Source organism: Chinchilla lanigera, unplaced genomic scaffold (assembly GCF_000276665.1).
Source record: "Chinchilla lanigera isolate Chin_1 unplaced genomic scaffold, ChiLan1.0 scaffold00068, whole genome shotgun sequence".
Classification (NCBI taxonomy): Eukaryota; Metazoa; Chordata; class Mammalia; order Rodentia; family Chinchillidae; genus Chinchilla; species Chinchilla lanigera.
Window position 1 is genome coordinate 12,232,901 of NW_004955469.1, and position 22,091 is coordinate 12,254,991.

General features: G+C 40.3%; 1 protein-coding gene across 2 annotated transcripts in view; it reads left to right on the forward strand.

The window, feature by feature from the left end:
- Positions 1 to 1,788: 1,788 nt before the first annotated feature.
- Positions 1,789 to 22,091, forward strand: part of Lclat1 (lysocardiolipin acyltransferase 1) — a 197,263-nt gene continuing 176,960 nt past the window's right edge. The window contains exons 1-3 of one of the 2 annotated variants that reach the window (XM_013522666.1): positions 1,789 to 1,858; positions 2,348 to 2,480; positions 3,000 to 3,056. The gene's annotated coding sequence lies outside the window, so the exon portion shown is untranslated. Of the gene's footprint in view, positions 1,859 to 2,338; positions 2,481 to 2,999; positions 3,057 to 22,091 lie in introns of those variants that run through there. The other variant, XM_013522667.1, reaches the window with a different exon arrangement.

Genomic DNA, 22,091 nt, shown 5'->3' on the forward strand with positions numbered 1-22,091 from the left:
TCCATTAACCCTGCCTTGAAGGATTTGGTCAGCATGAAGACTCTGTGCCTGGCTGCCAACTGTGAGCAACCTCTGGAAATTACCCAGCCCCAGTCAGTACCTACTCCCCCATTTTCACAGAGGAAAGTCTTTCCTGTAGTGGAAAAAGAACCCCTTTTACAAGAGACAGAGAAGAAATTTCCCTCAGACCGCACAGTCTGCCTCTATTCTCTACCAGCTGAAGGGAAGGGAGGCTGAGGTTGAACTTGCCTTGGGCAGATTTGGGCTCAGTGCGATCCCAGATGCTGATTCTTCCTTCTCCCCTTTCCTGACTTCTCCCTCTGGGATTATTTCTCTCATGTCTAGCTTGACTCTAAACAACCTACAGGAACTGCAGCCCAGGATGAGCTGGGCTCTTCTTTCTTTCCACAAGGCCTTCTAGATGTGCTCAAGGTCTATGGAGATGTCGTTTATACTTCACAGATCTTTAAGGGCTGCAGAGTTGACTCACTTTCCAGTAATAGCTTAGCTGTCCTTGAGGTTCTGGCCAGTTTTAAACCTTCTTATGGGTGAGGAGGGTTGAGATGGATTCCTGACCATCACTGGATGAATCCTCACCAGCCACAGGAAGTGGACAGCGCACCCCACGCAGCATCTCCACCTTCTCCCAGCAAAGTAAGCTGAGCTTCTGTGAAGCTTGATGGAGCCTCCAGCTTGTCTGTAAGCAGAAGTCCTTCTGCTGCCCCTGCTACCACTCACAAAATAGAGGGTTTAGCTGTTCTGTACCATAACCTGGGGTTGTGGAGAGATGGGGAGGCGCAAAGGAGGAGACCTCTGGTTCATTCATTTTCACCTCTATCTTCCTTCTGGGCAGCTACCACAGACGAGGACTACAAGTCAGCAACCTCGTGGGGAAATGCACTGGACTACTTTAGTACCATCAGGTGCACTGGACAGAAGAGGTAACATTGCCTCAGAATTCAGGTGCCTGGTCCTAGCTCTGAAACCAATTTATGTCCTATTGTGTCCTCGAATCAACCACCCACCTCTCTGAGCCAAAAAAGGAAGGGCTCAGACCAACTGGTCTTGAAGCTCCTTTCCGAAGTACCATAACCAACTCTATTTGAGGAAGGTGGGGTTTCTAGAAAAATGCACCTTGGAGAAGTTAGTTCTCGTGCACTGATAGAAGGTAGCAAGAAGTAGCATAATAAGGACTAACAGTTACCAATCTCCTGCCCAGTGCCAGGGACTGTACATGTCTTACCTTTGCAACAGCCCTGTATGGTAGGTGTTATTCTTCTCCTTATACAGATGAAAAAACCTGAAGATCAAAGACGTTAGATCAATTGCTCAAGGTCACTGCAGGCAGCCTTAAGAATATATATTTCTGGTGCTAAAGCGCATCTGCTTCCTGGCACACTGTATTCTTTCAAAGGACCAAGGAGAACAATACCTGTTTGCTTGGTTTGCTTATATTAAGCATCCTTTTAAAAGTCTATCCCTTCTCTGTCCTTCATTTTTCCTTTCTAGGACATTACACATTGTTGTAAAAGAGTGCACCTCTGCCTCCCTTGGGCCATGCTGGGAAAAGTAAGGGATAATATTGGTGAGTGCCTGGCCCCATGTGCCACTGAGTCAGTCTGGTACGAGTCACGACCAGATGATGTCATCCGCAAGCTTCTGCGTGTGCTGGAGCTTGCAGTCGAGTGGGGTGAGTCAGATGCCAACCCACATCTTTCCACACACCTGACACCAACAGACTTCCTGCTTCTCTTTCCTTTGAAACTCTGTCTTGGTTGGTGCCTGAGGGTCTCTGGGAAGGACTTAGATTGTTTGTCCAGATGCTCACAAGCCTGGAGTGTGACAAGCGGAGGAACCGGTATATGTTCCATTCTCTCTGACAAAATTCCTTTACCCTTTGGCATGCTCTATTCCTTTCAGAAGCAATTATCTGCTTCTTCATTATTTTATTTTCTGTTCTTTGCTTTCTGGTCACTCTCCCTCATACCTCTCTGTCCTTCTTCCTCTTATCAGTGCCTTTGCCTTCTTTCTTCTCTTCAATGACCAGGTGTCCAACAGCTAGGGACAAACAACATTATACACACGGCTGATTAAAGTCACCTTCCCATAGACTCCAGTGGTCTATGTGACATCACAGTACCTGGCAAGGGAGCCTTGGAGAGCTGAATATGAGACTTTATGCTGGCTGCCCAGGGAGGTCTGGAGCTGAAAGTGCTGCATCCTTAATAAATTGACTCACAGATCATAGTTCTAGACAGAGCCTTCCATGAGAGCACTCTCAGAGAAGGATTGTGGCTGAGGTGGGGGATTATGACAACACATATTTCTGCTCTTTTTTCCTCCTGAGGTAATCATACGGCTCTTTGGCCATAAGGACAACAAAGGAACCTCAGAGATGCAGACCCTGGCAGCATTCCAGAACCTGGCACTCCTCTCTTGCTTCCATTCATAGCAAGATCTACTTCAGAGGAATCTTGCAAGTAAGCGCCCCAAACTTACTAACTTCGAAGGATTGTGTTGGTTTCCTATAAGCCCAAGAAACTCCAAGAATAATAACATTGGCAAGCTTTAGTCCATGCTCAGCACAAATGGCTTCTTACGGTTGTTGGGTAGGTGAATGGCAATTGAAAAGGATCACTGGAATAAGTACAGAAGGTATCTAGATGCACAGTCTGTGGGATGAGAGGCCCTTGTCTTATTCTGTCCCCCTCTGACTCCACATGGTCCTTCACATTGTTTTCTTTTTCGTGTCTTGCTTTGCACATTTTTAAGATAGGCTTGTAGCAGGAAGAAACCAATACATAATTGCATAAAGAAAATGCTATGTAAATAATATTAGAGATCCTCTTGCTGTTTACTTGACAGCAGTTCACTTGGAAAGTTCAAGATCCTTTTGATCTGAAATGAGAGGGACCAGCTGCTGAGAGGGGGAGTCTGATTTAATCCAGAGTTAACCTTCCAGAAGATCTCTGTACATAATTTGTGATGCTTCTTTGTAGTCTGTATTCAGGACAAAGATGAAGAATGATTTGTGGAATTGGCAAGAACCATAAACTGTAAGTTGCAATCAAGTCATTGTCTTTTTTCTGTATCATTTGTCTCCTATATTCTGTGTGTTATTCTATACAGGCAACCATTCCATCTGGGCAGGTGCTTCTGACCTCTCAAAGGTCTTTAATTCTATTTAAGCAAAAGGAAGGAAGGAAGGATGGCTCAGTATATAAGAAGCTATACAAAATTCAGAATGGAAAGTATTTCCAGCGCTTCTGCCTCCCTACTTGAAGAGGTGTTAAGATAATGTGGCTCCACAGAGCCAGGATGGGGGAAGAGCTAATGCAGGGGGTCACAAAAACCAACATAGTAGACTGCGTACAACTGTCTTCCTGCAATCCTCCCTCACGTCTCCACAGCAGATTGGAGCAGCCTGTGGAAAAAATTCCTGTCTATTTTCAGAAACAGATAAAAGCATTCAGATTATGCAGTACAAATCTCAGCCTGAAAGCAGCTGGAAAAATCTGTTTCTTGCCACTGTCACCAACCCCCTGACCCTTCCAAGTAATGACAGTCAGACTCCCCTCCTCCCTCCTCACCCCTTCCCAGTACAGACTGACCCATCCACTGCACATCTGGTCCTTGTCTACACTGTCAGAGCATTTATCTCTCAGACACTGGAGACAGTAGAATAGGAGTTGAGTTTTCTTGTATTTGAAAACAATTATCAACGGGTTCAAGGAGAAGTCAGGGTTAAATTCATGTTTCTTTTTGTCTGGAGTTCTGGGGTGCATATTTTCCATGCTGCCGTCTCTATTCAGGCATCCTAGGGCAGGGGGCACAGTCTCGGGGCGGTACATGGGTGTCATATGCTCAAACCCACTCCTGAGTAGGACAGTATTCCCCCCTGAGTAGAGCCGCCCGAGCCCAGATACCTCTGGGTTCTCATCTCATAAGCATATGCAGCTTGGGAACGCTGAGTCGTTCATCACACCGGCTCTCTGAGGCAGGGGGATTATCTCTGGCTTTAAGGAGAAGTCTGCCTGAGGTCGGATCCACTGTGGAGGATGCTTATGTTTGCTCTGAAGACTCGAAATAGTAAACACAATAAAACAGGATTATGGTTAGTGCATCAGGGAGCAAATGTCAGCAAGCACACACTGGGGAAGACCACTGGTAGCTTCTCCTCTGGGAGGCATCCGGGGGCTCAAGGCTGCATACTGACAATCTCCTTTTCTTCTGGAATGCTTTCTGCTCAGCGCTCTTCGCCGAACAGTTCACCAAGTACCAAACTCCTCCTCCAGGAACCCTTGTCCCCCCACCCCACTCAAGGCAGTGGGTTTTTCTCTCCAAACAGAAGCCAAAGGAACCATATGGGATAGCTCCTCCCAGGAGGATGGGACGGGTCTCCTTCTCTCCCCCTAGTTTCCTCCTCCGTGGTGCAAGAGCCTTTTCAAGAGGAAACGAGGGCCTATCTGTCTGGCAGGTGGATAGAGCCAGTCATTGCAGCAAAGAAGGGTCCCCAGAGGAGAGGGACGGAGTGTGGGAGCAGAGCTCTGTCCTCCATGTGTTTCAGGTGCTCAGGCAAGCACAGACAGGATGCGGACAGCGTAGGGGAACTGAGGGGACCCTGCCAAATCCCACCAAGCTTCAAGAACAGTGTTTCTGCTTCTCAGCTTTTACACTGAAGCCATATTCTGCGAGACAAGAACTGAGGATCAAGGCAGATTCCGGTTATGAGGCTAAATAAATTGCAGTGGCAGAGCTCTAGCAGGAGCAAGAAGCCCATAGCTCACATCATACCGACCACTAATGTAACTACCCTCGAATGCCTTATACCTCTCTAGCTTTTGCTCAGTCCAGTCTCACCTGCTTAGAATGCCCTTCATCGCCTAAAATCTAGTGCAGCAAAGTATAAAAGACCTCTTTCTTTTTCCCCCTTTCAGATAAAATCCACATATTATAAAATTTACCATTTTAAAGGGTACAGTTCAGTGGTTTTTAGTACATCCACAATGTTGTGCAAACATCATTCTTATCTAATTCTAGAACATTTTCATCTTCCCCAAAGGAAACCCTGTATGTATTAAGCTCCTCATCTCCATCTCCCCTGCTCCCAGCCCCAGGGAACCACTAACCTACTTTCTGTTTCCATGAATTTCCTATTCTGAGCATTTCACATAAATTCAATTATACAATACGTGGCCCTTTATCTGGCTTCTTACACTTAGCATAATGCTTTTAAGTTCGTCCCTGTGGTAACATGTATCAGTCCGTTTCTTTTTATGGTTGGGTAACATTCTACAGTATTAGATACCATATTTTGTTTATTCATTTATCTACTGATGTACATTTGGGTTGCTTCCATATTTTGACTATTATGAATAATGCTGCTCTAAACCTTCATGTACAAGTTTTTGTGTGAACATATGTTTCCAATTCTCGTGTGTATATCTTTGAATGGAAATGCAGGATTATTGGTAATTCTATGTTTAACTTTTTGAAGAACTGCCAAACTGTTTTTCATAGCAGCTGTGCCATCTTATAGCTCCACCAGCAATATATAAGGGTTCTAATTTCTTCACATCCTCAAATTCTTGTGACTTTCTGTTTCTCTATTTTTAAAATTTTTATTAGAGCTATCCTAGTGGATGTAAAAACCAAAACACAATTCATTTGGTTTTGAATTGCATTTTTCCCTAATGACTAATGATGTTAAGAATATTTTCATGTCGTTATTGGCCACTTGTATATTTTCTTTGGAAAAATGCCTATTCAAGACTTTTGTCTATTTTTAAATTGGTTTGTATGTCTTTTTTGTTGTTGGGTTGTAAGGGTTATTTATGTATTCTGATGCCAGGCTTTCATCAGATATATTACTTGCAAGTATTTTTCTCTTTTTCTTCAGGTTGACTTCTTTTCACCTTCTTGATAGTGACTTTGATCCACAAGAGTTTTTAATTTTGATGAAATAGTCCTTTTTTGCTTGTGTTGTGGTATCATATCTAAGAAACCATTGCCCAGTCCAAAGATACAACATTTCAGTTATTTGTTTGTTTATTTTTACAGTACTCAGGATTGAACCCAGGACCTTTGCACTGAGCTATAGCCTCAGTAATTTTTACTTTTTATTTTGAGACAGGATCTTGATAAGTTGCCCACACTGGGCTTGATCTTGGGATCCTCCTGCCTCAGCTTCCCAGAGTGCTGAGATTATAGATGTGCACCATCGTGCATGGCCATGAAGAGTTATATCTATATTTCTTCCTAAGGCTTTTATAGCTTTGGGTTTTCCACTTAGGTCTTTGACTTACTTTGAATTAATTTTTGAACATGGTGTGAGTTCAAATTCATTCTCTTGTGTATGGATGTCCATTTGTTTATGCACCATTTGTTGAATGACCTTAGCATACTTGTTGCAAATCAATTCCTTCTTTTTCTCTTAACTATTATTTTCTTGAATTCATCACCTAAAATAAAGCCATGGCTTCATTACTCAGATATGGAAATTGATCATGCCTCAGTTTTTAAAAAATATAGCAATTGATCAACCTGACTTCTTCCTAAACATCTCAGAATCCATCCAAGAAAAGTTAACAACACCCAAGGTTGAACATTTTCACAACTGGAAAATCCCTTGGACTTTAAAATGGATACTATAAACCTAAGATAGAAGGTACATTGTATTAGTTGCTTTTGATAAACAGAACACATACATAGATAAGAGAAAGAGAGCTGACTTTCTCACCCTCACAAATGGACCCATCTTGTTAGAATCATCATAAATTAAGTGAAAATGAGTCATTCATTGCCTGTGAATGGTTGCTTCACAGTGAAAGAAACTTTGGGGAGAATTCTTTCCCTCTCTAACCCACCTCAATTTAATAGATACCCTAGGGTTGAACCTATGGAAGTGTAAATGTGGAGTTAGGATGGGATTGTAGTAATGGGGGTGCTCTCAGGGAGGATGCAGAAGCAAAGAGCAATGGCAGTACAATAAAAACAGGGGTGAAAAAGTGGACCAAGAACTGGAGGGAAGTCCAAGTCCAAAGATGCTGTTTGAGAGATACCTTATCCATTACAACTGGATGATTTCATTTAGTAAAGGGACCAAAAGGAGTGGTTTCTGGTCTCAGACACTAAAATAACTTGCCTTTTTTAAAGCATCAGAAGCTGAAAAGTAGTTTTTTCTCTCTCTGTACTGGAGAGCAAACCCTAGTTCTTAAACCCACTGAGTTTTCTGACTTTCAGGCTGCCCTTGGCTAATGTTGTTAGAATGATGTCTCCATTCCCGTGTCCATTAAGGCGTTATTCGCCCATAGCTGAGATGGAGACACAAGGTGTCACAGAAAAATGATAGAGATGATGTAGCATTACACACGATGGAATTCACCTTAAACAAGGAAGATTTTGTCACTTTTGATAACATGGATAAACCTGAAGGACAAGCAAAGCACAAGATGGCAAATATCTTCTAACTCACTTAGAGTGTAAAAAAAACAAACTTTAAACAGTAAAGTGGTGGTTGTCAGAGACAGACGGAAGGGGCACAGGGGAACTGGGGAAAGGTTCGTCAAAAGACACACAATTTCAGTTAAACAGAAGGAATAATTCAAAAGATCTAAGGTACATCATGGTGACTACAGTTGAAAATAGCGAGTTCTTTTCTAGAAATTGCTCAAATTTTAAGTGTTTTTATCACTAAATAAGTATATACATATGGTGAATAGCTTAAGTAGCTGCTCCACAATGTGTACATGTTAAAATATCATATAATATACCATAAATATACATAACTTTACTTGTCAATTTTCAAAAATACTTTTTATTTCCAAGGAGTTAGGGTGGATGTTTGCTTAGCATGGGCAAAGCCATAGGGTGGACCCATGGTACTGCCAAATAGACCAATTAAAATATATGTATTTTTTCAAAATCAAAGTCAATATAGGACAATCAATTATTTTTTATTTAGTGAAGTCATAATCTCAATAGTCTAATATAAATATTTCCATACTCTTTCATATTTTATTCTAGTTTTGTTAACATGTGTAACTAAGCACATAGTTATACTTATAAAATATTAAATTTTATATTTTTATTTTATCATACACATTTTCTATATGTGAACTCTTTTGTCATTATTTTTAATGCCTGCATAAAATCCTGAAGCTTTCACAATCATGTTTTTCTCCACTGTGCCCTTCTGTTGAGCACTTAATTTTAATTTGACTAGTATGTGAAACTTGAAATCAATCATGTAACTGCCGGTCATGGTGGTGTATGTCTGTAATACCAGCACTGACGAGGCTAAAGCAGGAGGATCACAGTGAGTTCAAGGCCAGCCTGGAGTACATAGTGAGTTCAAGCCCAGCCTGAACTATGTAGAGAGACCCTGTCTCAAAAAAAAAAAAAAAAAAAAATCATGTAGCTTGTTGTTGTTCTCTTTCTTTAGGATAAACTCCTATGAGAGCAGTATCTAGCTCTTAGGTTTTGAGTATTTTTGTGGATTTTAGTATGAACTGTGATTGTACTTTCCAAATGAGTCATAAAAATTCATTCTCCCTCCAATGATGGATTCTCTCCAGTGTCACCTGCAACCTGACCATCATGAGGTGTCACATTTTAACTTCTCCTGACTTACCAATGTAAATGGATGCTTTAATGCTGCTCAAATCTACTTATTAAATTATAAAGATAGGTTTTTTCTTAGTTTAATAAGCAATCTATAGTTTTTGTTTTGTAAATTATTTGTTCATATTGTATTTTTAAATCGCCTATTGAGATCTTGGTGTTTCATTTTAGATTTTAATGAGCAATTTATAAAATATCAGTGTATACTCCTTGTCATGAATGATAAAAGTATTTCTCCAAACTTTTGCCAGTATCTTATATTAGTTTGACCAGTTTTCATGATTTAAAAATTCTTAGAATGTATATTTGTACCTGCTAATCTTAGAGTTTGCTTCCATTGCTTCAGATTTTAGAAGTTATTTCTCCTCTGATCTAGAAAAACACCTCAATATTGAGTTTTTGGTAGTTCGACATCATAGCTTGAACAAAGGCACCCTGCAGACTACCACAATATTTCTAGCCCAATTAGTATTTTCTGCATGATAATAAAGTACTGATCTGAATAAGACGTTTCCTAAATTTATGACCAGTGAAACCCACAATTGTTATTAAATAGAGCAATCTTACTTATTTTACTATTTATCATGTTTTAAATTTATGTAGTCAGATTGAGGTATGCATTTCCCTTTTTGCTATATTGCTCTATTTTCCCTTTTTGTGACAAGAATCACCCTGTTTTAATTATTTATTTTTCCTGATATCCCTAATGTTACCTATCCTGACTGGTGTATGTGTTCAATTAATCTATTGACTTGCATTAAATTTATAGTATTTACAAATATCTGCTAAGTTTCAACCTCAAGTATTTTCTAATTGAAAGGTAAATTTGGATCTCTCTTTATTGGCCGATTGAATCACACCGAGAAGTATTGTTTTTCACTATCTCCAGAGCATCTCAATTTCCTTCTCACTTTCACTTCTTTCCATAATCTTTTGAGAAGTATCAAAAATTGAAATAGTAGGATGTGAGAATGGAGAAGTTTCCAGACCACCTTCACACATGCATGGTCTCATCTCTGTCCTCGCAGAGTTCCCAGGAGTTAGGCATCCTCTTTGCATTCAGGAAGGGAAAGCTAAGAGAGTTTCACTGATGTGTACACACTCAGCCAGCCTGGAATTATGGCTCAAACCTAGATCACCTGGCTCTAAATCCAGTATTCTTGCACCCTTGCCTGACTTGAGAGATAGTAAGTTCTGGGCTGGGGATATAGTTCAGTGGGACAGTGCCTACCTGGCAAGCATTAGGTCATGAGTTTGGTTCCCGGCACCAAAAAGAAAGAAAGAAAGAAAGAAAGAAAGAAAGAAAGAAAGAAAGAAAGAAAGAAAGAAAGAAAGAAGGCAAGAAAGAAAGAAGGAAAGAAAGAAGGTTTTGTGTCTTAATTATGTAGGCAGTATAACCAGTGAGCAAGTGAATATTTTCAAGCTGAATACCGGCATGGTGACATCTACTTGGAAAGGCACTTTGCAGATTACCCACAACATCTGGGGGACACAGCACAACTTCCACCCAGAACAAAATCTCACCACAGCACAGACTGTGACTAAAGATACATGGTAGGGATGAGGGATCCTAGACACCCAGTCAAGGCCTGGGAGGTACCTAGTGAGCCCTTGTCACTGAGCTTCAGAATGCAGACTGCTAAAAAAAGGTCTTCAGGGTGGGCTTGAACTTGAACATAGAACAGCTCTTTTTAAAATACAGGCCTTCAGCTGACCACAGGGGTCACAAGCAGAACAGCAGAGACAGAACTATAAATAGCAGCTGCAGCTGAAAAGCTAAAGACAAGCCTGACCTGTGCATAGTGTAGAAAGGACCTCAGGCAGAGCATCAATCTTGGCCCCTTTTCCCTACCTCTATAAAGACACCCTCTCCCCAGCAGGCATCCTCCTCTCCCACAGAGAAAGACTGCACAATGTCACTGGAGGAGATGTAGGTCTGCAGAGAACCCTCCATTCCTAATTTAATGAGTTAAAAGTTAAAATGGCAGATCAGCCTCAGCTTTGGGAACAGGGCTCCTCTGGGTCCATTCTGAAGGGCCAAGGGCTGATCCTTTATTTACGCTGGGTTGTCTGTCTTTGTTCAGTTGTCTGCTTAGCCAGATTGGAAATGGTTTAATGGAAAAAAATATGGTGCTGTCTAACATGATGTAACAAGATGTCATCTTCTAACTCCAACGCATAAAATGGATTTACAGAAAGGAGAAGAGGAAAAAAGAAAGCCCCAGGGAGCACTTGACTCAGATAAAAACCACTGGGCTTTGTTTGTGAATGTCAAAAAGTTGCATGCTATTTTACTTAGACAAACATGAGAACAGACTGGTGTTTCAGGGGAACATAAGGTATGGTCCACAGTGTGCTGGAAAATTAAGCTAATGTTCATCTCATGTTGTACACATATGCAAATACGCCACAGATCATACATACAAGCCACACAGAGCACTGCTACAGATGCTGCACACATGTCACAGGCACACACAAACACATACCACACACACACCACTGAAGTCCCTCCCGAATACAACACACTGCCCCCAGGCCACCAGCCCAAAACCCCTCTACAAAGGCACACCCACACCTTCTTTTCAACCAGGAATCCCTTCATTTGTACATCACCAAGGCATGGGAGTGAGCATTTGCACAGGGTGTAAGGTTCTCTGATGAACAGTTGTGAGACTCTCATGAGCTTTCCAGACTTCCCTTTTTTAATACATATAAAGAAGCCTACTGGAAAATATAAAGTGGAAAGAGGGGCAGAGGTTTCACAGCTCTTTGTAAATATGTAGCGTTTGTAGAAAGCCACATTTCAAACCACTCCCAGTACAGTGCAAGGAAGTAACACGAGTCAAAAAGGATACAACAGGACTCCTTGGTCATTCGTGCTGCTGAGTACCCTGTTGTGCTCTGTATGTATTTGAAGTAAATTCTCATGTAGCCCCTGGAGACTGTCAGTGCCTAAGTCACACACACACACACACACACACACACACACACAGAGAGAGAGAGAGAGAGAGAGAGAGAGAGAGAGAGAAAGAGAGAGAATGAGAGAGAGAGAATGACTCAGAGGTTGAGGGAAAGAGGCAACCACATTTCCTCTTCTTTTCAGACCTTTCTTACTCATCAGTAAGCCAGAGGTAGAGAGTGCTGGTAAAATGCTGTATATCCCCGAATGAAATAAAAACAATTGAATTAGCTTTATGCAGTTTCCACTAGTCTGGTAAAAATTAAGTCCATATGCATCTATGAGCCATGAAATACGAACTATATGACTTCATTAAATGCTCTTATTTTGCATTTAAAACTGGCATTAGCCAGGCATGGTGGCAAATGCCTGCAATCCTACCACTTGGGAGGCTGAGGCAGGAGGATCACTGTGAGTCTGAGGCCAGCTGGACTACGTGGTCCAGACCAGCCTGAATTACATAGTAAAACCCTGTCTCAAAAAAATTAAAAATTAAAAAATAAAACCGGCATTATACATTATAGAGATGAATGATCAAACCCATGTTGATAGTGGTAAAATGATATTTTTTCTAAGAAAGACATTAAATGGCAAGTTTTAAAAGATCATGAAAAGTCGAGAGGGAAATTTCAGACAAAAAGCAGGAGAAAAGCTTTATTTTTTTTATAGCATTTGAGGAAGGGTAGGGAGGTTGAACCCAGGGCCTCACGCACACTGAGCATGTGATATGCCACGGAGCTGCACCCTCAGCCCCATACTTTTCATGTCCTTATCAGTAATCTTTGCTCTGTTGTTTTGTATTAGACCCCATGAATCACATAGCAGACCTGACTGTCTTTCCCACTGAAATATCTACTCCACCCAGACAGGATTTGATAGGTTTTGTCACTGTTGTTGCATCTGAAGGTCCTATGATAATATTTGCACCAGGTATAAAGGCACACACCTGTAATTCCAGCACCCTGAGAGGCTGAAACAAGAGGATCACAGATTCAAGCTCAGCGTGGGCAATTTAAGGACTTAGAGAGGCTCAGTCTTAAAATAGAAAATGACCAAAAAAATGGTTGGGGATGTAGATCAGTGTGAAGGCCCTTGGTTCACACTTCAGAACGGGGGAAAAAAATGTCTGAAACATAGTAGCTTTCAAAAAATATTATGCAATACACAAATGATGGAATAAATGAAAGTAAGCCAAAACATGTCACACCTACTCCTCTGAAAGCAGAGTTAGTTAGAATGCCTAGTGCGCAGGGCTTACTTCATTCTAGAAGCAGCCCGCTCACTGGAGCTAACCACCAATGATGTCCCCACTCATCCGTTTATTAAATACCGTTTACTGAGCACATGTTCTACGCCAACCAAAGACAAATTCTTCGGTTTTAAGATTACTGTTTAGAAAGGGAGCCATAGGAACATGAAAGCAATCACGCATGAGAAGGGGTCGGGAGAGCTACGGGCAGAGTATGGAGGGAAGGCTGCTCAGCCATACCTTGGACGCCTGGAAAGTGCTGGGAAAGAGGAACTCTGGATTCCCCAACATGATCTCTGCTTCTGCTAGAGCTGTCCTTCCTACCGACCAGCCCGAGCCGTAAAGGCTTCACCTTGGTCACTGCCACCTCTGTGCATTTATATACGGCGTTCCTCCCCTGCACTGTCTTCATTTTCTCTTAAATTTCTCTCATCTTTCAAGGAGTTTTTGTCCAAATTGACTTCTCTCTTCTCTGAGTGACTATACAGCAATTTAGTCCTGGACATACATTGCTTTGAATTGCTCCATCACCGCTTCCTGCTTATAAATCTTCTCTGCCATCCTGTCCTTCCCCATCATCAGTCCACACATCAGACTAGGCTGTAAGCTCCTGAGGAGCAGTGAGCACCTGGTTTCATCCTATTTCATGCAGTGTGTGCCTGGCAGTCTATGTGAACGATCTGAACTCCAGTGAGAGGGCATGGGGCCCCGCTCCTAATAGTGCGAGCTGCAAAAGCTCTGGATCTGATGCTCACCCCTTTAAGGGGGAACAAGCCAGCCTGTTAGTCAGTAGTCAGGTATGACACCCTCTTCCTAATGCCCTACCTAGGCAGGGTGGGACCTGGAGTGGGAAGTACAAGGACCTATTATTGCTACCCAAATTGGAAATATGGAAAGAGTGAATCCAGGCTTCTAGGCCCTTGTGTTCAAGCCACTGCACTAAAATGGAATCATCTGATGCAGATGAAAAAGCAATTAATTAGCTAACCAAAAGCTGTTTCCTCTCGGACTATGTTGGGCAGATGTTCTTTCTGGATTCAGCTTTTCTGAGACAATCATAAAGAGTGCCAAGACAGCGAGTCAAGCTGGCAGCCGCCTGCACCTCTAATTCCTACCACGTTGCCTCCCACTGTGGGGAAAATACTGAATTGCCAATAAGTAGAATTTGCCTTGTGCTTCTCCTCACACTGGGTCACAGTGGCCCAGAGCTTGAGCCTTGAACCATGCTACTTCATACAACACAAGGCTACAGAAGGACACCAGCTGATGAAAGACATGATCAAGATAATAACCTCTAAACAGATTCTATTGGGCCAGAGGAATCATAATGCCACAGTGAGCACCAGTAAGTGTGTTTCAATGACGTGGAACAAATATGCACCGAGCACCTGCTGTGTTTCTAGCTCAGACTTGTAGGGCACTCATAACAGTTTTGAGCAAGGAAAAATATATACTAAGAGTAGAAGAATTTAAGCAGGAGTGTAGCCTAGTGAGTAAGGTGGCAGTCTCTGGATTTGATTGCTAGTTCTTCCACACTCAAATACTTAGCCTTGAGCAAACTAAACCTCAGTTTCCTCATGGGTGCAATGTGCATTAATAAAAGTGCATTTGCAGTATTTAGAAAAAGATGGTACAATAATGCATGTACCACTGTTAGCCTCGTTGAGTACAAGTGTTCATCTAGATGATGATAATCATGAAAGGAAGAGGTCCTTGGTTTTCTGTGAGGTAAAAGAGGAGTATGTTTGCAAAATAATGCTTCATGACTCCAATCTTTCTTCAAGGCTTTCTACTTTAAGTAAGTGGAAAGGTACTTTACTTTGTGGTCACTCAGTAAATGTTCATTGTTGATGGTGATTTTGAACTGATAATTCTGGGATAGAATACCAATGGATTGGCTGGGAGTAAAATCTGGAAGACTGGTTAGAAGCATCAGGTTCAGGGCCTACTAAGGAAAATCATGATTCAGGGTCCAGCCAGAGCTCCAGAAAAAACCTAGGTAAAAAGGAGTTGAGAGTCCCAATCTGGCAAGTCAGTTGAGTACAGGTGTCAAGTCTGTAAAATTTCATGTTTGATTTCCATGGATTCAGAAGGTCAGCCCCAAATCATCAAGCAATTCCTGCATCTCCTTACATAAAAATGTAAAGCTTAGAGTGCCTCAGAAGCTGAAGATCTCTGCGGCATCTGGCAGGACTCTTGTTGAATTCCCTTGGGTCATCCTTGGATTTCAGGACCCCCTTTTGTCCACATGTGTTCATGGACATAAAGATAAAGGACAGTAGGATGCTTTTCTGGAAAAGGACCAAGACTCCTGAATGCTTTCAATTTTGTTTATTCACCTTCACAATGGTTCTTGCCTAAACTGCCCATTCTAATTCCTTATTCTTCTTCATTCTTCTTTGGTTCTCATACTTTCACTGGTCTCTACCATTTGTTTGCATTTCACCACATTTACCTTTGACAACCCTAGTAACTAAGTAAAATAATTTTTTATTTGATTGCTTTGTCCTTTATTATTGCTTTGCCTTTATTATCACCATGCCATCAGGAAACCTGCTTATGATACATTGGCTGACAGCATTCAAAAGTAATAAAAGGTTGCTCTCCCAAATCTCTTCCCAACAGTTCATCATCAGCAATCTCTTTCTACCTTGAATTGCTTTGTTTTATTGCTCCCTTTGTTTCCTGCCCTTTGGCCAATCCATGGTTTGCTGGTGCTAGATTTCCTCCTGCCCCTCAGTCCCGACCTTAGAGATCATTTTCATCTCAAAGTCTGATATGGAACAGTCACAAGGTTATCACTTTACTGAGCTCCTGTCTGCTCTCTGACAGAGACCTTCAATCATCTCTAATATTTTGCTCACAATTTCTCAGTGTACCCACTAGCTTTTATCTTGATAGCTGAGCCCAGGCAACAACTACTCTTCTCCTATATCTAGATCCAGAGCTGTCTCTCTTTATGAAGAAATCACCCTTGTGCATGCATCTGTGTCTTCCATCTCTTCATTACTTGTAGAACTGTTTTTGTTTATGTTTAGTGCCCTATCTCATGTTTAGATTTTCTCTGAGAGGATTTTGGGGTTTTGTTTCTGTACGCTTCAAAATCTGGTGATTCAGAAGAGAACTATTCAACCTGAAGGCATATCTTGGATCTCAAGAGCTAAGCACCAGACAGTATCTGTGAAAGAATCATATTATGTGAGAACTGAAAGTTCCCATTTAATCTTTTCATCCCTGTGAGGATATTCTGACACAAATTGAAGATTCCCACTTGCATAAATCAAAATGAAGTAATAGTAAGTTTTGACAGCCTCCAAATACCCCTTCTTCTTCCTGTATCTCTGTGTGCTAGAGAAGACCTGTGTTTCCTGTATACTAGTAACTTTAAGGAACAATATTCGTATTCAATATTTGCATATTTGCATTCAAACCTAATCCCTAGTGAATTCATTTTCATTATGAAAAGTTTGTTTCCAGGACTGTCTAGAGGTCATTTTATTCTGTGGCCAAGCTTTGGAGAAGATGTGCACAAGAGACACTAAAAACACAAAGCAGAAATTAATAAATAACTCTGTTTAGAGGGGGAGAGTAATTAATCTTACCTAAGAGGGAGATACCTAAGATACCTAAGAGGGAGATAGAAGGTGTTACATATCTGGGTTTTGAAAAATGAGATTGATTTTCTAAAGTGAAGAATATGGAAGAAGACATCCCAGAAATAAATACCTGATGAATAGTTGATGCATGGAAAAGAATTAACTGGTATGACTAGAGCATAAAACACACCTGGCAATAATAGGAAATGACACGCCTGTCACTAGTCAGATGTCTTCTCTCCAGATCACAAGTTCAGTGAACCCCTCAGACATATAAAGATCCCCAGAGACCTCCACAAATTTATAATTGGGGTTCCATTGCACTAATGAAATGACAAGTTCCTCAGTCCCTCAAGGAAAGATAGTTCCATTGCTCACCAATACTACTGTCCTTTAGACTTTCCAATAGGTTCTCACTGCCCCCACTCTTAAATAAGTAGAGATAACCAAGAGTCATCTGACATTTAAGGAAAGCCACAACATAAAGGAGACCAACTAAATAAACAACAAAAAAGGGATGTCAGATGAATAAAAGCTAGTTCAAAGACCAGAGGGAGAAAACTCTTAAGGAAGATAGAGGAAAATAGTATTTATAAAACAAGAATAGGATGCAATTCAATGAGAGCACAATATATGGCTCTGAGAAATTTAAAACAGGTAAAATAACTATAAAAGTTTGTAAAATAAAGTTAATAAAATCCTTCAGGGACTGGGGTTATAGCTCAGCGGCACACGCAGGCAGGCTTGCCTGCCTGGCAAGCACAAGGTTCTGAGTTCAATTCCTGGTACCAAAAAAAAAAAAAAAAAAAAAAAAAAAACCTTCAGGAAGTTGAAAAATAGTATTAAATGTGAGAAAAATTAGATCCATAAATAGTTCTAACAACTAATACTAATTTCAGTAAATAGATTGACCAGATTTGGCAAATAAAAATACAGGACACCCAGTAAAATTTGAATTTCAAAAAAATAACAAATAATTATTTAGGATAAGTTTTCCCCAAGTAATGCACAGAACATACTTACACTAAAAATATTGCAAATATCATGTCTATGCTACAAATTATTTGTTGATTTTTGAAATTCAAATGCAACTATATATCTTATACTTTATTTGACAACCCTATCAGTAAGGAGAGAGCAAAAAAAATAAAAGGAGGGAAATTATTAACCAGATAGTTTAATAAAATTTCCCAGAACTAAAGAACATAATGCCCAGATTAAAAAGGTCCCATTGATTAATGCACAGAAATGAATTTTAAAGGTCCTACAAAATGGCATTGTCCTTCTCAACAACTGGAAAAAATAAATTATAATTGATAAATTGTATAAAATTTGATGAGAAAAGGATCTATTTAGAAATGCAAAAATAGAAATAGAAGATGTGGAAGACAGGAGTAGGCAGATTAAAAAGTAAAATCTTCTAAGTCAGAAGACTTAATATTTTTTAAGTGTTAGTTGTTCCCCAAATGACATATGGATTCAATGCAATCCAAATCAAATTTACAACAGGACTTTTAATAGAAGTTTACAAACTTTCTTATTTGTTTATTTGTTTATTTATTGGTGCTGAGAATCATATCCAGGGTCTTGCTCTTGTTAAGCATGTGCTCTACCACTCAGCCCCTGTCGAGCTTATTTTAATGGAGATGCAATAGACCTAGAATTCTGAGCCGAAACAGCTTTGGGGGGAATAAAGACAGAGGACTAATATTACCTGACTTTAGGTAAATTAATAAGCAAATTTTTAGTCAAATAAGTTTGGCATTAGTTTAAAGATAGATGAACTGGCCAATGAAACAGAATACAGAGTCTAGAGATTGACTCACACATATAGGGGCAATAGATTTTCAAGAAAGGCATGAAGACATTTCAATATAGTAAGGATAACCTTTTCAACAAACAGGAAAAAAAAAACAATGAATTTGACTCAACATCACACATACATATTAATTCAAAATAAGTCACAGACCTAAATGTAAAAGCTAAAATTATAAAACTTATAGAAAAAAACATAGTAGAAAGTCTTTGTGAATCTACGCTAAGTGAACATTTCATATATACAACACAAAAAACAAATTGAAATTCACCAAATTTTGAAATTTCTGCTCTTCCATAAGCATTATTAAAACAATGAAGAAAAAAAAAAAGCCACAGAGAAAATCTTTGCAAATCATGTATCTGATAAAGAGCTTATATGTAGAGTTTGTGACAAATTCAGTTTTAATCAGGGGAAAGTCTCAGTGTTGAAATGAACAATATCTTTGCCTAGACATTGCACCAAAGAAGATATATAGAAATGGCAAATGAGGACATGAAATGAGGCACCATGATCAGCCACTAGAGAAATGCAAAGTAAAACCACAGAAAAGTATCATTACACTAGAATAGTTAAATTTTACCAGACTGAGCATACCAAATATTGGTAAAGATGTGGAGAAACTAGAACACTCATGTTGCTGTCGAGAACACAAAAGAACTACTTTGGGAAACAATTCAGCAGTTTCCTGAAAAGTTAAACATGCACCCACCACATAATTCAGGTACTGTATTCTTAGATATTTATTCACTGGAAATGAAAGTAGAAATCCATAAAAATCTCATATGAGAGTGTTTTTACCAGCTTTATTTTATTTGATTTGATTTTCCAAAACTGGAAAGAACCAAAATGTCCATCCAAAAATGGATGGATAACCAAATTGTAATATATTCATACAGTGGACAATTCACCAATATAAAGGAATGAAAGGTAGATACCGACAACGAGGATAAATCTCAGAGTGTTGAATGAAATAAACCAGGAAAAAAATTGCACATACTATGTGCAATATAAAACTCTAAAAAATGAAAACTCCAACATATAAAACTCTAAAAAATGAAAACTACTCAATAGTCACATTGAGCAGAGTAGCAGTTGCGGGAAGATGATAGCAGAGAAAGAGTAGGAAGAGGAGATGACAAAAGAATGCAAGAAAACTTTTAGAGGTGACAGTTATTTCATGACTTTGGTTGTAGGGATGGTTTTCTGGGTGGACACCTATTGCAGAATTTATCATTTTACATTTTAAATATGCACAGGTTACTATATTTCTGGTACAGCACAATAAGTCTGCTTATGATCTTTTAAAAATCTTTATCTACATAAAAAAAGAGATGATGGTAAACTTTAAAACTAAAAAATAACAATATAAACATGCTATTTAAAAGATGAAGCCAAGCCCTCCCCCTCAAAAAAGCTTAGAAATTGCCTTTTGTGGCTAGAACTGGGGCACACCAGTAGCTGCCTTTCGTGGAGAGCTGAAAATGACTAATGCTTTTCATTAAGAACCTTTTGCTTCTTTTTGATTTTTAAGAACTGTGCAGGTATTAGTCGTTTTACAGAAATAATGGAAGAGTAACACACACACACACACACACACACACACACACACACACACACACAGTCCAGACAGTATATGCATTTGCCCTCTTTTAAGTGGTTAAGGTAGTAGGATCCATTTCCAGATCAATGCTGTGGATCAAATTTACAAATTATACAATTAGATAAATAATTGAAAATTACCCTGGGTGGCATTTTGGCGACTGGATTGTGAAGCTATGCATAGGAAACAAAGAAGTCCAGTTCAGAGGCTTTGGCAAACATCATGGGGAGGTAGATGAAACGACAAGGTGTCTGAACTCAGTCTCTCCTTGTGTGATGTATGATCCTCACCTCAGTCTGAAGCTCATCACTCTCCCTGAAAATCCCCACCTCCTCCCCTCTGGCAGCATCATACTCTGTCCTTCTGAGGCTAAGCATCTTCAGGAATTACTAATTACTCCTAGGTACAGAGCACTATAGGACTGGGGAACAAGATCCAAGGCATAACTAGAGGACTCCCTGGATGCTGTCCACTGGATACACTGCTGCCAGAACTTGAAACCTAACCTTGCATCCTTCCTGATACAAGCATGGATTACATGCCCACTACCTTAGCCATTGCTTGGAGGGAAAATGCCCGAACTCTCATTTCCAGACCCCAGTGCTGGAACACAGTGTCTTCTGGTCCTATTCATAGAGGGTTTTTTTTTTTTTTTTTTTGTCAGCTACTCATAGTCTCTGTTAATCAAATCCCTCTCTTCTTTTGAATTTCTACATTCCTTTCTTGCCTGTGCTGTTGACATTGGCTGTGGCAATGGAATTTTCCAGTTTCGTAAAAATTGTCGCAGTTGTAAGGGTAAGGCTGCTCCATAAACTCTTTGTGTCTATTATAACCGAGCCCTGGAGCTCTTGATGAAACAAACACTTCATAAGATGTAGAGTTTGTCTCCGAGGAGACACCACTGGTCAAAGCACAGATTACCACTGCACCAGTTCGCCCTCCAAATTGCTAATTCAGCTTGTTATAATTTATATTTGTAAATAACTACACGGAATTCATGGGAACAGAAGTGGACACATAGGAATGGGGATAAATAATAGTGCAAATAATAGTGCAAGATGACCATATAAGGCAGTGAGACATAGTTAAATGAAAAAGCAGGTTATAAGTCTCTAAGTCCTGGATGACCCAATTTTTCTAAATACGTGCACATACACGTTTAGGTGTGTGCGCTCAAAACTTGGAACACTGAAGAGTGATTTTGCTCAGTTGAGGGATTTATGAAAGATTTTACTTCATCTTTGCTTGTCTGCTTTTTTCCACATTTTTTTCAAACAAACATGTGCTATTTTATTACAATAAGAAAAACAAGTTATTTAAAAAACATAAATACAGAAACAGCAACATCCTAGACAAACACCATGTGTTTTGTCTGAATTCCACATATCCCCTCAAGAAAGGTCAAGAACTGTCTGGCTGGTGGGACCCAGATTACTGGGGACAGGGGAGCGGGAGCTTCTCACAGGCGATGGTAGGGGACAGTGAGGCTAAGGGGCCAGCAAACACACACCTCTTGTTGGAAATTACTCCAAAATCACCACACGGGTGGTCCAGAGAGCTGCAAAATGAAAATAAATAAATAAATAAATAAATAAAGTGTATATTAAAGCTGTGCTCAAAACCAGAAATTGAAAAACACTCACACATGCTCCCTCAGAGTGCTCCCCTTGGGCCAGTACTATGCTGAGAAATGGGAGGATGGGAGAGAGCGAGGCAACCCAGGAGGAGTCTGAAGCAAGGGCTGTTCAAGACTTGTTGGCAGAGCCGGAGGTGCTGCTCAGTCAGCCTGCCTAAGGAAGCTTATCTGAGTCTATTACAGCTGCTACGATGGGACGCCATGGACTGGGTGGCTGCTTAAGAACAGAAATCTGTCCCTCACAGTTCTGGAGGTTGGGAAGCCCAAGATCAAAATGCTGGTAGATTTAATACCTGAGGAGGGCTCTCTCCCTGCTTTATAGATGGTGGCTTCTGCTGGGACCTCCAGGATGGAAACAAGTGGGGAGCACCCTGTGAGTTTTTTTTATAACTATACTAATCTCATTCACGAAGGCTTTACCCTCCTGATCTAGTTAATCCCACAAAGACTCACCTCCAAATGCTATCATATTGGGGATCATATTTCCATATAAGAACTTTAAAGACAAATAAACATTCCATTTACGGCGGTCTCCAAGAAAAGCAGTCAAGCTGGGCTGAAACTAGAACAGGAAAAGTGGTGTTACAGTGGAGGGTCTGCTTCCTATTCC